We start from the raw sequence: 17,135 nt of genomic DNA, 5'->3' as shown, positions 1-17,135 counted from the left end.
GCCATTACTATTTCCTTTTGTAGCCCACCAGACCTTGATCTTGAAGTCCAAATTTGGGATCTTAAACTGTCATTGTTAGAGAAAATATTTTGTTTTAAAAAAAATCATTACCTAACTCTTTAATATTTTCTTGGTCTGATCATTATCCTTCTTCCATTTTCAGCTTGAAATGCCATCAGAATAATCTGTCTTTAATGGGTCTCCCACCAAATATAGTTGTTTTTCTTCTGTGACCTTCTGTTGCTTTTCAAGGTATACTACTCATAATCATAACACCATCCCCCTCTGTGAGATTTTACAAATGATTTATTGTTTGAAATAGGTGTTGCCTTTGGCTTCCACTTCTCTCACCTTAGCTAGGAAAAAGAGTGTTTGTTGACTGAGGTAGAATTCAGGAGCCTAAATCATTATTGTGATTTATTTGTCATAGAAAGTTTCTTATATAATGGTGCCTATAATATAGTGCATAGAGAGCTGGTCTCAACATCTTGAAGACCTGGGTTCAAATCTCACCTTTAATATTCCAGAAAAGGTACTAAACTGGATGGGGAGAGGATGTTTCTTCACCCAGGAATTCCCTATATTAGTAAAATTAGAGATCTATTTTCCTGTTCCATATGAAATGGTGATTGTCACTGTCAGTGTTTGTTCTATGCATTTTTTATATTTTTGTCACCAATAGATAGTTGAAAAAGTGTTTTAAATTGTGCATATTTTTTATTTTCCTAATTTAGGATTGATATTATTGTTTTAATGAGCTGATGGTCTATATACAGACTACTAATTCAGAAATGACTCTCACATTGGTAACCAATAATTTCCTGTATGTTAAGAAATTGTCAATTTTATTTTATATAATCTTATTTGTTTCTTTTCTAATGTTTCTATTCTCCCTTTTAATAGAAATTTTTTATGAACTTTACAAATATGAATATTTCCAGATGCAGAGAGGAAAAAAGAGAATTGTTTATGAAATGGTAAATATTATTTATAGCTTATTTTTAAAAAGTACTATTACATATACTTTTAAATAATTTATTATGTGTAAGCTATATGGGTTATCTGCAATCCTTAACCTTGCTCATTTTTTGATCCTGAACTATCTTTTCTATTTTAAGTGTTGTATTATCATCTCTGATAATCACATTTGCATTGAAATTGGACAGTATTAAGAGGAAGCAGTATAATGAAACAAAAAGACTGATGAATATTAAACTAGAAAGCTTGGGTTCAAATCCCTACTGGGCCACTTATTAGTTGGCTGACTATATACAAACTTTCCTCAACCTCATTTTCCTTATCTGTAAAATGGAGTTGAGGGATTCACGTCCTTTTCAAAATTAGAACTATGAGAACCAATTTTCCTATTAAATTAGATGTTTAGAAAATAAACAAACATCTAGAAATGAATATTCACAGAGTCAGCAAACTTTATTAAGAACAAGTCATTCCAGCCTAATCTCATTTTCTTTTCTTTTTTTTTTTTTTGATAGAGTTACTATACTGGTAGCTCTGGATAGTGCTAAAGATATAGTTGACCTAGATCTTAATACATATTTGATCCAGTCTCTTATGCAAATCTAATGGAAAAGATGGAGAGATGTGGGTTAGATGATAGTAGAATCAGATCAGTTCAGAACTGATTGAATGACATGACTCAATAGTTTGATATTAACTTGGAAAGAAGTTTAGAATGGAATGTCTCAGGATTCTCTGTTTGAATCTGAGCTGATTATGTTTTCCTCAGAGATTTGATTAATAAATAACTGAAGTATTTATTAAACACATTTTGTGTACAATAAACTGGACTAAGTATTGGTGATATAAATAATACATCTCTATATAAAATTGGAATATAAGTGACATGTATCAGATTTGAAGATGACATAGATCCGGGAATGATAATTAACTTGGGAGGAATGATAAATGTGCAAAAAAATCTCAAAACTTTGTCTTGAATAAATTAAGATTAAATTTAATAGGGCTGCAGTTAAAGTTTCATACTTGGGTTTGAGAAATCAATTTCAGAAGTAAATAAAGGAACTAAGAATTAAACATGCAGAAGTTTTTTCCTGATAAATATCTGTGGGGTTTTAGTGGATTTAAAGTTCACTCTAAGTCAACAAAATGCTTTGGATGTAGAAAAAGTTTAATACAATCGATTTAAATCAAGAGAATCATAGATTCCAAAAACAGGAAATCAACACTTTGTCCTTATTTTGGTCCCTCATTAGACCAAATCTGGAGTGCTATATTTAGTTTTGTATGTAATAGTTTAGGAAAGACTTTGATAAACTGAGGAAGGTCCACAGGAAGGCAACCAGAATGGCATATTGTCTTATACCTAGGACCATCATTTTCCTAACACAACTTCTTTCCTCCCACCTACAACATGGGGAAATCTTACCTAAAAGAATACAGTGCTACACTCAATTGGCTATACACAATGGTAGCTTCCTTCCCTGCTCCCTTCTTCCTCACGTTCCTTTCCATTCCTCAGCTAGCACAGGAGAAAGCTGATTTTTTAGAACCTGATTGACCTCAGTTTCCATGATGCAGCTTCCTCATCATTTAAGTACACAAAAAGTCCCAGTCCTAGCATTGAAGGATGGCTAAAACCCAACTGAATAATCTTACCTTGCTCAGCTGACCAGATATAGTCTCCTATAGCAATGAGGAGGAAAGGTCACATCCAAAGAAACTTAGTGCTTCTAAATCCTTGCTGCATATCCTTCTTATATTAAGGCAAAGTAAACCTCTTTGTTTTAAATGTTCAATAACTTGCTGCAAAAGGGGCAGATCTGTTCTATATTAATTGTGCCAATTTCAGGGTGGCATTCTCTCTAAAAGAGTACAAAGATGCTAAAGAAAGAGGGGCTCACACCACTTGGTTATTAATAAGTTTTATTAGAGTTAATTAGATTAGGGGCAGCTAGGTGGCACAGTGTATAAAGCACTGGCCCTGGAGTCAGGAGTACCTGGGTTCAAATCTGGTCTCAGACACTTAATAATTACCTAGCCATGTGGCCTTGGGCAAGCCACTTAACCCCATTGTCTTGCAAAAAACCTAAAAAAAAAATTAGAGTTAATTAGATTACTCACAAGAGGTCAGTCATCCTGGATGGCAGCAGAATGAAATAGTATCATGGATCATTGTGATAACTCCAGACCAGGTCAGGTATTATATAGAAACAGAAGAATTATATAGAATTATATAGAAATTATATAGAAAAGAAGGCATAGAACCAAGATGTGGCCATGTGAAAGTTTTGCCATGATATATTTGGATCATCTTTTGCTGTTTACTCAAGATAAATGCTCCACATCAATCATCATACTAGAGCCCTGCCTACAATACAATAAGGAACTAAAGAACATAAAGACATGAAGAATCAATGAAGACATGAGAGCTGTCTTCAGGTACTTGAAAGACTATAACATATGGGAGAAAGTTAAGGCTTAGATCAAGGAGCAATGAGTGGAAATTACATAAAGGCAATAGTAGGCTTGAGGTCATGACAATACTTCACAATTGGTGAGGAAACCTGCATAAAAGAAATGGCCTTCCTCAGGTGGCAATAGTCATTTTAAAAAATATTTAACCTAAAAACTGCAATATGAGATGACCAAGTGGCTCAAGTAATACAGGATAAAGTCAGCTCTTACCACTCCTTGTTGCCCCACTAGAGGAGAACTTATGTCTTCTTTTCCTGGAACTTCTTTTAGTTGGACACACCTGTTTTAGATTGAAAATGTTAAGTTGGCTATGGTTCATATCTTCCAATAGTATGTCTTTATGTTGATACCAGGGCAAGGTATTTGAGAACAAATGAGCTAGTGTTTAAAGAACTCTGTGACCCTTGGTACCACATCATTTTCTTCCACTCCCTCAGAAATAAAAGCAACCTGTATCTCATTTTGGAACATTTAGTAGTTTTTCTTCGTTTCATGGGCTACTGTAGCTAAATGATCCATTACCAAGGGGCCAACTGACTGGTGGTGAGCCTTGTTATGGTATTGCATACAGTAGAGCATTAATAGATATCATTGATATTATTCCAGAGCTAAATTCTATGATTTTTATCATGTTCAGACCCAAAGATCCCAAATATAGTGACTATAATAGATGATGTTTTATAAGGACTTCATAAAATTTTCTACTTAAATTATTTCATTCTGATTCTCAGAATAATCCATAAGGTAAATTATCTGAGTAGGCATAAATATATCCATTTCACAGATGAGGAAACTGAAGACCATAGAAATTAAGTGAGACATCAAGGGACACAGAGTTAGTAAATGTTGGAGACAAAATTCCTAATTCTTTTTCATCTTAGCTATTTTCCCATTATGTTCATGTACCTTCTCACAGGTCTCCAGGAGTTTGTTTGCATGATAGTTACACATCTAATTATATGCCAGAGTCTAGATTTGGCAACATTGCATTATTTAATTTAAGACAGTAAGCTGAGGGGAGGCTACATTCAGGAAAAATTGTGTTTTCCATTTTCCTCAGTACCTATTATTTTTATGTAACTTTCTCTTTCCTTTTCACTATCTTGCTGGAAAGAGAAAGGATCTGTAGTCAGAAGACCTGACCTTGAATCTTATGTCTTCTACTTTATCTGGATTCATTAATTATTTGGCCTTGGGCAAATCAAAACTCAAGGACTCATTTTGCTCATTTTTAACACAAGGGAATAGATTATCTCAGAGGTACATTCCAGCTCTAAATTCTATGTTCCTGTGACAAGAATCTCCCAGAGTCATTCGCTAAAGCATTCTTCATAAGCTTGTCTTTCCCAGCAGTATAGTATGCTTTGGACATTTTGATCAAAACCTCCTAGGGTTGACTACCATTCCCTCACAGGCCTCTTCTCAGCTAGCTCTTTTAATGAACATATTCATACTATAACATAATACTTTTAGGTTTTCCAGACTTCTCACTGTCATAAGACCATTTATTTAATAGCAATATTCTCTCAGTGATCCTGCAGCTGTGAAAATGTCATGTTGCCATTTCAGAAGAATCAAAATTGTAGATACCTTAAAGAGCAAGAAGGCTATGGAGCATTATGACTTTTTTGCATGAAAAAGATACATTTTGACTGAAGATAACCATCATTCCCAGTCCCCTAGGTTCATAACTTTGGAATTATCTTCAAATCCTCATTCCCATTCGAATATCCCACATATCTAATTAGTGGTCAAATCATGCCTTTTTTTTTACCTCCACAAAATTTCTTATGTATATCAATTTCTCTTCACTTCCACAACCATCATCCTACATCAGGTCCTCATTTTCTACTATCTGGACTATTATAATGGTTTCCTAATTAATCTTCCTGCCTTAAGTCTCTCATTTCTCCTGTCAATCCTCTGTAATAAGTGTTGTGATGATATCAACAGGGGTCACTAAACTGTACCTAAGGATCCCTATGGGCTGTATATTGACCTACTTAATCACACTTTAATATATCCACATTTTTATTGTATTTTAATTTATTTCATTAAGTATTCTTAATTATATTCTAATCTAGTTCTACCTACACTCAGGAGTGTTATGGGCAACATACAGTCTGATGTATCTTTATTTGATATCTTTGTTTTATGTAGAGACTAAACTGATTTTTCCTTCCTAAAGCAAGAATCTGTCTGTGCCACTCACTAATTACAAGGTGTTTCTATTACCTCTAATCAAGATATTCTTATTGTTCCTCATAGGTGACAACCCCATGAAGGCTGTCCCTCTTGTGCAGAATGCTCTCTTTCCTCAACACCACCTCTGTAATTCTGCTTTTTTCTCAAGATTTTGTATGTTTTGTTTAAATCTATATGTTGTGTCTTGCATTATTATGTAAGCTCCTTGAAGACAGGAAAGAGACTGATGTCATCCTATCCTCAGTATCTAGCAAAGAGCTGAAGTGCTCTTATATGAAGAGGATGAGAGCATATAGGATGAAAAAAGGAAGCTAGCACCAATGAGATCACAGATTTATTTAAAAATTCATGAATGAATGAAAATTAATGAAAAAAAATTTAGTGTAAGCTTATTATCTGCAAGACTGAGTGTTTAAGTATGTTAAAACACCACAAATAAAAGCAAGTAAGACAGTCTTTGACCATACTCTCTAGGAACTTCCATTTTAATAAGGAAAGAAGACACAAAAAGGGAATTGGGAGCTAGAGGTTAAGTAGATAGAGTGCTGGGCCTGAAAGCAAGATGACTTCTCTTCCTGAGTTCAAATCTAGCCTCAGATAACTTAATAGTGACTTTGGGCAAATCACTAAACCCTATTTACCTCAGTTTCCTCATCTGAAAAATGACCTGGGGAAGGAAATGACAAACCACTTCTTTTTGCCAAGACACTCCCAAATGGACTCATGATGAGTCAGACATGACGGAAAAAATAACTGAACAGAATTGGAAAAAAGCATTGAAAATCAAATAGGTGTAGCTGGAACTTGGCAGGAAGTAATAGGTTCCCAGTTGTCTGGTTCCAAGCAAGTGGTGTTGAAATCTCACATATCACAGGTGGAACTCAAGAGCAGGAGTCTGTTCCTGCTCATAGTTTTTCCTGACGTAGTTTAGAATGGGCCTGGAAGCAATGAAGTTCTCATAAAATGACCTACTTGTACTTTTACTAGATCTCTCTCTCTCTCTCTCTCTCAAAAGAAAAAATTTGTAGTATATTTATTGCATAGTTGGTTTTTAAAAGTAAACAGTATGAAATGGAAATCCATGGATTCTGTTAAATCTTTTTATGTCGTACTTTGTACATGGAAATGTTCTTTTTTTACTTTTTTTTATAAGTCCAAAATGAATAAAAATTAAAAAAATAAATATAAATATAAATCTATCAGTTTGGCATTGAATTTCTTCACATTTGATCTCCATTCTAACCTATCTACCAAATTGATTTACTTAGTGTCCTTCAAATGTAGCCCAGGCCTAGGTAGCCCTTCCTTATCTACACATTTCTGAATCTTAAGATTCTTTTTTAAGTTTAAGTGCCACTTCCTAAAGACTTTCCAGATCCCTATAATTGTCAATCCTTTTTTTTCTTCCAAACATCTTATATTTATGGATCTGTATACATGTTATAGCATGTAAACTCCTTAAGGGAAGGCATTTGTTTTTGTTTTTGTAAGGCAATGGGGTAAAGTGACTTACCCAAGGTCACAAAACTAGGTAATTATTATGTGTCTGAGATCAAATTTGAACTCAGATCCTCCTGACTCCGGGGACAGTGCTCTATCCACTGTGCCACCTAGCTGCCCCCATTTTCTTTTTTCTTTTGATATTTATTGTCTTTGTATTTTTAGTACTTCACATAATTCCTTGCACAGAACAAACACTTTATAATTGGATAAGACCAGTGGATGGTCTTCTTGAAGGTATTTTATACTGTCTGTTCCTTCTTTTATGGAAAAGGCAGGATTGAATCTTAGCTAGACTTTTCCTTTCTCACTGAAACTTCACATGTTTTTACTCTTTCTCTTTTCTTTCTCATTTTGGAGACTGGAGATTTAATTAATTAGCCATACTCGGTTACAAAAGTAAACTTACTTTTAGCCTAGCGGCAAAATAATGACTTTTAGCACATGATCTAATTCTTGTTATTTTATGGCATTTGTAGCAGGTAAAAAGTTATTGATATGATAGCCTTGAGCCCCATGTTGAGAAAATTCTTAAGATATGAACAGAGCTTTGACTCTCTGTCCTAATATAAAGTTTTATGTATCTGACTAACCTATGATCTTTTTATGTTTGAGACAAAAATCATCATGATACAGACATTTAGTGTCCATTATAATAGATACAGGGAACAGAGACCAAGGCTGTTCCTGTTGAAGTTTAGTAAAATGGGGTGCATGTTGTCTTGAAAGAACTCAAAACGTAAACCATTTCTAATTCAAATGAAGGCATTTATTTGGGGGGTCACGCTCCCCAGGAGTGAACTGGTAGTGACACCCAAAAGAATAATTTTGTCACTTTCAGTTGCTGTCATTGAGGAGCAGATTATGTCATCGGGGTGGGGGGGCAGAGATTATCTGGTATTCAGTGAATCAAATCAAATGAGGAACTTTCTATTTTGTCTATGTATTATAACTATTCCTGTTGGAGCTGTAAATGCAGATTGAAAGATTTTAGATAGACAGCAGTCTGACAGTCCTAGAGCTGAAACTGGTTAAAACTCCCATCCAGGACTCCTACTAATTATGTCTTTTGCTGCCATTTTCTCATGGCACCTTCCTTGATCTTGCTAACTTGAAGTCATCTCTTCCTCCTCTGGACTTTTAGAGCATTTAGGTTTTTAGATTTCGAGCTGGAAAGGATCTTGGAAACCAATTATCTGATTTTATTGTGATTTTAACTGAGATATAACCAATAATGCTCTTTCTGCTTAAAAGAATATTTAAATAGTGAGAAAACATCATCCAGTAAAATTAAATCTTCCATGAATGTAAAATAGCTCCTGATGTCTTTTGAGTTTTTGTCTGTAGATTCTGAGAGTTTAGTGCTGCAATACATGATATGATGGATATATCCAGGTGAGTGGACCACACCTGTCACAAGTAAAGCCTATAAAACACACTGCCACCACTGTTACTTAGTTCCTTTAGCAACAAGCATAAAGTACACTTAATTCTAGCTTTCTGTTCCTTCTGACACTTCTTACTAAGCAACAACTGTAGAAGTGATGTTTTGTCTCCTGTTCTTAATTTCTACTTCAAACAACTCATTCTTTTCTGAGAAAAGTAAACTGTAGAATTATTTTTCTTAATGTCTGATTAAATTGGTTCACAGTCAGTGAGTAAGATGGAATTGTATCTCCCTGGCAATAGTGAAATGGTTAATAATAGCAATATTTCTGTGATCATTCCAAATCCACTGTAGCAAAATAATCTCTATCTTTCAAATATAAAAAGGAGAAATTTTCTTTTCATTTATTTTTTATCATAAGCTTAGGAACTCTGAATCCCTCCAATGCAAACAAATACATTTTTAAGTGATCATAATAATTTTTTTAAAAAGTGATTATTAACAAAAAAAGAGATAGTTTGACAAAAAAGAAAGAAAATTTAACTGGGAGTCAGGAATATCTGGGTCATGTTAGACATAAACTAGCTGTGTGACCCAGGGTAAGTTGATCTGCATTGATGGAGAGTTTATACAACATAACACAAACAATGAAATCATAGTTCTAGACAAAATAAGATATTAAACAACAGGAAAAAACAGATTGTTTACTACAATGATATCTTATGATTTCTTCTTTTTTGTGCCTTCTAAGTCATTGCATTTTGTTACTGTTATTATGATTACTTTTTATATAATCATAATCAGGGTTTGTGGCATCTAGATAGTACAATGGATAGAGTGCCAGATTTGGAGTCCAGAGCACCTGAAGTCAAATCCAGCCTAAGGGACTACTAGCCATGTGACCTTAGGCAAGTCACTTAACCCTTGTTGCCTCAGTTTCCACATCTGTAAAATGAGTTAGAGAAGGAAATGGCAAACCGTTCCTGTATCTCTGCCAAGAAAACTCAAATGGGTTGTGTATGTTGATACATTAATTCTTTATACTGCATCACTTCATATATGCCTTTTTATCTTTCTTCATTTGGATTATTTCTTTTAAGTGTATAGTATTGAGTGGATTGAGTATCCTACTATCAGTAGAATTCTCCCAACATTCCCCTCCAAACATCTTTAAAATAGCTCCTCAGATTTTGGAGCAACAGTACTACCAAAAGTGAGACTTTTTTTCCTAGTCCAAGACAATGTAGGAAGGTGTCAAGATAGGTCTGTGACACCAGGGTAGGGGCATGCCTTGAAATGCAATGTAGCAGTACCAACTGAGGGTCTCCAAGGTGGCTACTATTGAGAGCTTTACCAGAGACAGTAAAGAGGTCAGACAACTTAATGGATGGGGGAGAGAGAGAGAGAGAGAGAGAGAGAGAGAGAGAGAGAATATTCATTTAATTTTCCTTCTTTCTTTAATTTATTTTATTTTATTTTTAAAAATGATTATTTTTTTCTTTAACTCTTCCAAGAATTTTTCCTGGAAGAAAGAAATTATAGGGAACCTTTTTTGACACCTGGTATAGATTGGTACCTTCTATTAACCATACACAGTACTAGGTTACAGTTCTAGAGCTGGGACCCTTCCTGGATAAAGACCAGAGCACAGACCAAGAGAACAGTGACCTCACCTCTCCCCAGATCATATTACTTGGGAGGTACTGAAAAATTGCAGATCCCCAGAATTAACTCTGAAAGTAGTAGCAGCACGAAAAATTCTGAGACTTGGAACAGAACCTTTTCATTACCAAGTGAGCAGAACCAACTTTAACACAAAATTCAAAGTCAAGGAACAAGTTGGAGAAATGAGCAAACAAAAAAAGAACTTGACCAAAAAAAACCCCACTGTGATCTCAGGGAAGAACCAAGATACAAAATCAAAAGAAGATAACAAAATGAAAATAGATGCAATTTATATAAGGCTATATAAAGTCTCAAAGAAAATTGCTAATTGAACCCAAGTCCAAGAAGAATTTCTGGAAAATTTAAAGAGAAAAAGGAAACATTTTAAAAATTAAAATGAAATAAATTAAGTGATTGTTCCTTTTCCATCTCAACCACTAAATAGCACTGATTCTTATAAAAACAAACTTTTTAAAAATTTAAAAATGTATGTGTATATCCATAAATAAATATATATACACATTCATGTGTGTTTGCTATAAATGCATATATATTATGTATAAAATAATAAGCACAGCTACCTTACAGAAAAACTATGAGACTCAAAGACAGCTTTAGGTAAAGTGTTTTGCAAATCATGATGTGCTATATAAATATTGGTTATGATTATTTTTCAAAAATTATAATGCATTCATATATCATAATTAGTTCATTATTTCCTGATCATTGGACATATGAATTATTTCCAGTTTTCTTCAATTATTTCAACTAAGCAGAATTACTATGTATACATTTTTGAGACTATCATTTGTTGAATGAAGAGATAAGGAAGTGGAGACCTAGTACAATCTGGAAACATTTATCAACAGATATTCTTTAGCAATTCAGAAATATTAGTTTATCAAGATTAGCTCTGTGACATATGTTTTGACTGTTTCCATAGAAAAGAAATGGATTGTTACAACAGGACTAGTTTAGTTGCTAAAAAGATATACCATTTTGTAAAAATAACAGTTTATTTCTCCTAAAATGAATATTATTTTTTTGTCATTTTCTATCACCAAAGTCTTAAGAGACTTTTTAATACATTTTAAGTTAACTCATCAAGTGAAATTGCCTTGGTTGTCTTATTTTTCTGCATGAGAAATTAGTTAAGTCAACAAATATTCATTATATATTAAGTATTCAGATACAATGCATGAAACCATTCTTACTTGAGATGAAGTACTTTATAATAGAAGAGACAATAAACACACATACACGTAAATATATTTATGTGTATATGTGTATAAATTGAGAGATTAGAACACAGTAGTAGTGGAAATTATGTGAATCACACTGACTCCATTTTGTGACTCAATTTTGGAGCTAACTCAGTTCCCTTTCTATTTAATTATGGAGCTAATACAATTTATATCCTGGAAAAATTTTATTCAATTGTGGGAATTGGGAGAAAACTTTATTGCATCGTTTGAACCCAACCCTGCATGGCTGGAAAGCTGGATCACTTCTATCTGCTGCTTAGAAACCCTTAACTAAGGACCAAGATTTTGCTGACCAGAAATCTGGTCAGATCTGAAGCTTGATGCAAGGTGTTTTCTCATAGTTATATATCTCAAACAACCTATGTATTATCTGAAACTGACCCTATACTGATCAATCATTTATATTTCCATATTCCTTCGAACATTTACAGACATTCTGGTATCACTGCCTTTTATGATTTCAGGGAATTGCCCCTGTAGGCTCTCTCCCTTCCAACTTGGCAAATCCCCAATCTTTCCTCCAATTAGAAATCTGATTACCTAATTTTTTACCCTGATTGTTTCCTTTTAATTCTTATTCAGTTAGTTATTTTTAAACATATAAAAATCTACTTCCCCCTGTATTTGGGGTTAGTGCTGAAACTGAAGAAGGTAGCTGATTTTGATTGGTTGGGCAATTGGCATGCATTGCTTAATAAATCAATGTGCTTGGATGCTTGAACCTTTGTTTCCTATAATTTCATCTTTTACTTGATACATATATGTTTATTTTTATCTATATATGAATGTATACAAACAAATTCATAGATATATGATAGATAAATGCATATGAGTAGATATATACATATATAATACATATAATTATATATCTCTATATATACTAATTTATGCTCATATAGATATCTGTGTGTATGTGTATAAAACAAGTATAGAGAAATACATAATTAAATATAAATTAGTTTGAGAAGGGAGTGCACTAGCTCCAGGGCAGAGAAAGAAGGGAAGAAAAAAGGAAAAAAGAAATTTACATGATAATTTTGTTGTATATTTGAAAGGAATAGCATATTTTACATAATGGATTTGCAATTTCATATGCAACCATGTTTTTACTGTATTAAGGTAAAGAAATGCTTATTTTATTCCATAAATTAAAATAAAATAAATTTTTTTTAAAAAGAAAGGAAGAAGTATCAAGAACTCTACTAAGTGGTATTTGAATTGAAGTTTAAAAGAAGATAAAGATTCTTTGAGTTGAAGATAAGATGGGAGTACTTTCTAGGTGTAACAAGGCCTGAATTAATGGAACTCCATCTTCAAGACACACATATTTTCTTCCTTCTGCCAGCCTATGTAGAAAAGCTTCAAGTGTCTGCATCTGGAAAGGTATGATAATCTATAATAGCAAGGCATTGATCTTGTATTTGGAATAAATATAGCCATTCTGTAACTAGTTCCAATCAGGTCCTCAGCTGGTGAAGACAGAGATTGTTTATTGGCTGCTGAGACAGAACTAGATTTTATTCAAAGGCAGCTAACCAACTGAAGAAACACTCCTCTTCTTTTCTGTCTGATTCTGTTAGATGGGGAAAGATACATGCTGTTTAGCTCTAAATAGGAGAGATCTTGTTTCTTCACGATCTAAGACTGACATGTGTCTGGTCAATATATGCCTTTATTATTTCATATTTTATTTTGTTCTTTCCTACTTTAGATGGAGTATTAAAGATTGTTATCATCCCCTAAGCTTCAAATAGTCAGAAGTTATGTGCCGAAAGTCCAGGAATTGGAATCCATTGCAGAAGCCTGGTGGTGGAGAGAGGTTATAGATAAATAGATATGTTTAGGAACCAGTCTACGAGACCTCAAATTTTTTGCACATGAGACTAACATGGCCTGTTTGACCCAACATAGATCAAAGACAGATAAGAGAGACTGTAGTTATGTTGTATTTAGATGTGAACTTAGTAAAGCAAAAGTTATGTAGAAATTTCTTTAAACTTGAGCCCATTCTCTCAGAAATAAAAGTGATATAAGGGACAATGTACCCTTAGGTATTGGAGGGGAAATGCTTTGTAACATTGTTTCTTCTTATATATTTTCAATAAATATTTCCTTATAAAAGCTAAAAAAGAAATTAGTTAAATTAATCATGGATGCTAATCACTGGCAGTTAACATTAAGAAAATGGGAGTTCAAGCCAACAGCATTAGATAAAGGACACCTCTTCCACCCCACTAGCACCTGAGAGAAAGGTGTAGACTAATAGACCTGACTGTAAGAGTTAGGAATTGGAATAAAGATCCTCAGAGCTTATTTAGACAAGGATAATGCTGGTGCAAGGCATAGAGAAGGAATAAGGATTATTATATCTGAACAGAGAAAACGGCTCTTGGGCTAGATTGCAGTATACAGAACGGAGTAAAATCTAAGGAGGTTGGAGAGATAGAAGAACTTTAAAAACTAAACAGAGAAATTTGTGTTAGATTCTAGAGGATATGGAAAGCCACAGGAGTTTGTTAATTTAGGGCAATGACATGATCAAATCAGAACTAAGGCAAAATCTCTTTGGCAACAGGGTATAAGATGTACTGAAACGGGAAAAGACTTGAAGCAAGGAGACCAATCAAGAGACTGTTGTAACATTGTTGGAAAGAGGTGAAGAAGATCTGAACTGAGATGACAGCTGTTTGCATAGAAGTAAGGAATCATATGTGTGAGATATTGTGGAGGTACAAATGATAAAATTGGGCTATTCATTAAAACTGTGGGGTGAGGAAGAGTGGAGACCTAGGATCTGCCAAGTTTATGAATATAGAAGACTGAAGCAATGGTGATCCTTTTTGACAGAAATAGGGAAGTTGGAAAGAGCAATGAGTTTGGAGAGAGAGATAATAAGTTCAGTTTTGGACATATTGAGTTTGAAATGTCATTGGAACATATATTTTGAAATATCCAATTGGTAGTTGATAATATATGATGGAAACTCAAGGGAGAAATGAGTGAGATAGGTAGATCTTTTGGTCATCTTCATAGAGAAGAAAAGTTGCTGAGAAGAGAGAGATGGGGGGGCAAAAGGGTGAAAGAGAGACGTGGAGGGGAGAAGACACAGAGAAGATAGGGTGATAGAGAGTATACAGAGAGAACAGGGACTTGGGGTCAGGTGAGGCAGAGGAGACAAGAGCCTTCCCTGGCATCATGAAAAATAAACAAATAACAATGATAAAATAAAATAAATATTAATATTTGCTTACTGATTTGTTATATTTGTAATTTATGCATGATTCCAGTCATTTTTATAGACAAAACTACTGAATTTGTATATTTTAAGTCTCAAATATGGGGAAGGATGTGAGGTGAGGCAGTGGTGAGCTGTGCCTCACCTCAGAAGGTGCGATCCCTTACAAACTGAGTTGAGTACTTAAAATAAGTAGTGCTTCTCACTGTATCTCTGTATGCCACCAATGTATGGTGGTAGGCTCTTTTATTATATAATGTTCATTATTCATAACCTAGATGATACATTTTATGAATATGTATGAGATATTTAGTATTGCAGATCTTAATTTTAACTGCCTGAAAAATAACCAGGTGAAGTGGTCAGTCTATCTGCCTCACTGCAGGGGTGGACATGTGCTGCCACTATTAGGCTCATCCAGTGCACATTTTGACTCTGATACTGTTTGTGCCTCCCCAGTCTTGGATCCCACTGTACATCACTGGAAGAGAGCCTAAAACAGTCTGCTTGACCCGCACCCCCCACCCCTGCAATTAGAAAGGATTATCTGGATGATGAGCCAACAAAAGAGACTGGGAAGAAGTGGACTGAATGAGAAGAATGAGGACTGAAAAAAGATAGGTAAATTTTCAACATTGAAGGACTTCTTATTAGAAGAATAACCATAGTCACGGAAGAACATTGACAACTCTGAGGAAAATCAAAGTTGAGGTGATGGAAAGAGTGAAGTATTGTATCTTTTGTGATCAAGGCAGGAGGATATGATGAGAATTCTGGTCATTAAAGGCCCTCAAATGGCTGAATTCTATCATTTTATTACCCATTTTGTCTTTCATATTTTTGTTCACTTTGTGGTGACTTAATTCTCACTTCTGATTCTTTCATTTTTTTCCTCTCCTACTATTCAACTGCCCCCATTTGTAGAAAGTAGGAAGGCTTTACATTTCTAATCAATACTAACCATTGATATGCCCATAACAAATATTTCCTAAAATGTATTTTAAACAAGTTTAACACAGTGACAAAATATGTATGCACACTCTTTTTTTTTTTAGAGAGGGATTTTGCAAGAGTCAAGTACCCTTTGTGCATATAGCCTAAAAAAAAAAAGACAATTCATTGGAATGGTGGGGGTAGAAAAGGTATATACAGGAAATGGGAAAAAGAAGGGGGAAAAGCCCCCAAAACAATTTCTGTTTTCACAATTCCTGCTCCTGTTCAGTTTATAAATAGAAATACCAGTGAACAAAATAGATAGAGTGAGAGAATTCATGGTTCTGGCAGACAGAAATACAGTGGCAATCTCCTGGGGAAGCCCCAGGGATGTTGGAGAAATGGAAGAAATTACTTGTTGAAGAAATAAAATGGGGGCGGCTAGGTGGCGCAGTGGATAAAGCACCAGCCTTGGAGTCAGTAGTACCTGGGTTCAAATCCGGTCTCAGACACTTAATAATTACCTGGCTGTGTGGCCTTGGGCAAGCCACTTAACCCCATTTGCCTTGCCAAAAAAAAAAGAAAAGAAAAAAAAAGAAATAAAAGAAATAAAATGGATTATTTCTGTAATCCATACTTCCCTATATAAATCTTCAAATAGGTAGTAAGCCTTCAACTTTTGATTCCTACTAGTAAATACTTTATCTTATACATTATTGTGTTTTATGACTATATAGGCAATGGGAGAATCCTGGAACAATGGCTGATGTGAAGAATTAACAATATTATTTTAGCATTTTTCAAGTGTTTGTGTAGTACAGCAGTTACTTCCCTTCAGACATTCTAGAGACCTGAATATATAGAATATTACTATACTCCACCTATAGCAGGTACCTTAGTCAGGATCCTGGTAGAAACCAATCTACAAGGCCTCAGATTTTTGCACATGTGACTAAATCTCAATTAGACCCCAACAAAGCTATCACATTTACAAGGTATATTTTGACTCTTTATTTAATTAAAATTCTAGTTTATGTGTTCCATTTAATATATTTACCTTTACTAGTCAGCTATAGGACATAACTAATTCATATCAAAGTCATTAATGAAATAGAATAATAAAAAAATGTCAATAAAATATTTTCTCCATAGATCCGGGATATACTTCCCTTCAAATGTGGGAAGAATAGAGGCACAATGGATACATTGTGAAGGGGCAAATACCCTGGCATTTGTACATCAAATCAGACCAGTACCTTTATAACAAAAAAGAGAAATTCTTATAATTGATACAAACTTGTTTTGAACATAATTCATAAGTATTTTATTCTACTGATCTACTTTCACATTTCTTAGTCAATACCAGATAGTTTTGATAATTGCTGCTTTATAATATTAAGATTTGGTGTTACTAAGACTCTTTCCTTTACAATATCTTTTATTAATTTCTTTTTCCTAGCTCAATACATATATATATATATATATTATA

At 34.1% G+C, this 17,135-nt stretch overlaps 1 long non-coding RNA gene across 1 annotated transcript; it reads left to right on the top strand.

The window, feature by feature from the left end:
* Window positions 1-12,659: 12,659 nt before the first annotated feature.
* On the top strand, window positions 12,660-15,506 carry LOC141502692 (uncharacterized). The gene is made up of 3 exons (XR_012472620.1): window positions 12,660-12,861; window positions 14,054-14,175; window positions 15,173-15,506. It is a non-coding gene; the product is annotated as an uncharacterized LOC141502692 (long non-coding RNA).
* Window positions 15,507-17,135: the final 1,629 nt, after the last annotated feature.

This window comes from Macrotis lagotis, chromosome X, assembly GCF_037893015.1.
Source record: "Macrotis lagotis isolate mMagLag1 chromosome X, bilby.v1.9.chrom.fasta, whole genome shotgun sequence".
In the NCBI taxonomy this organism is placed as follows: Eukaryota; Metazoa; Chordata; class Mammalia; order Peramelemorphia; family Peramelidae; genus Macrotis; species Macrotis lagotis.
Note: the sequence above shows the minus strand (reverse complement) of the source record. Positions and strands in the feature narration are given on the sequence as shown.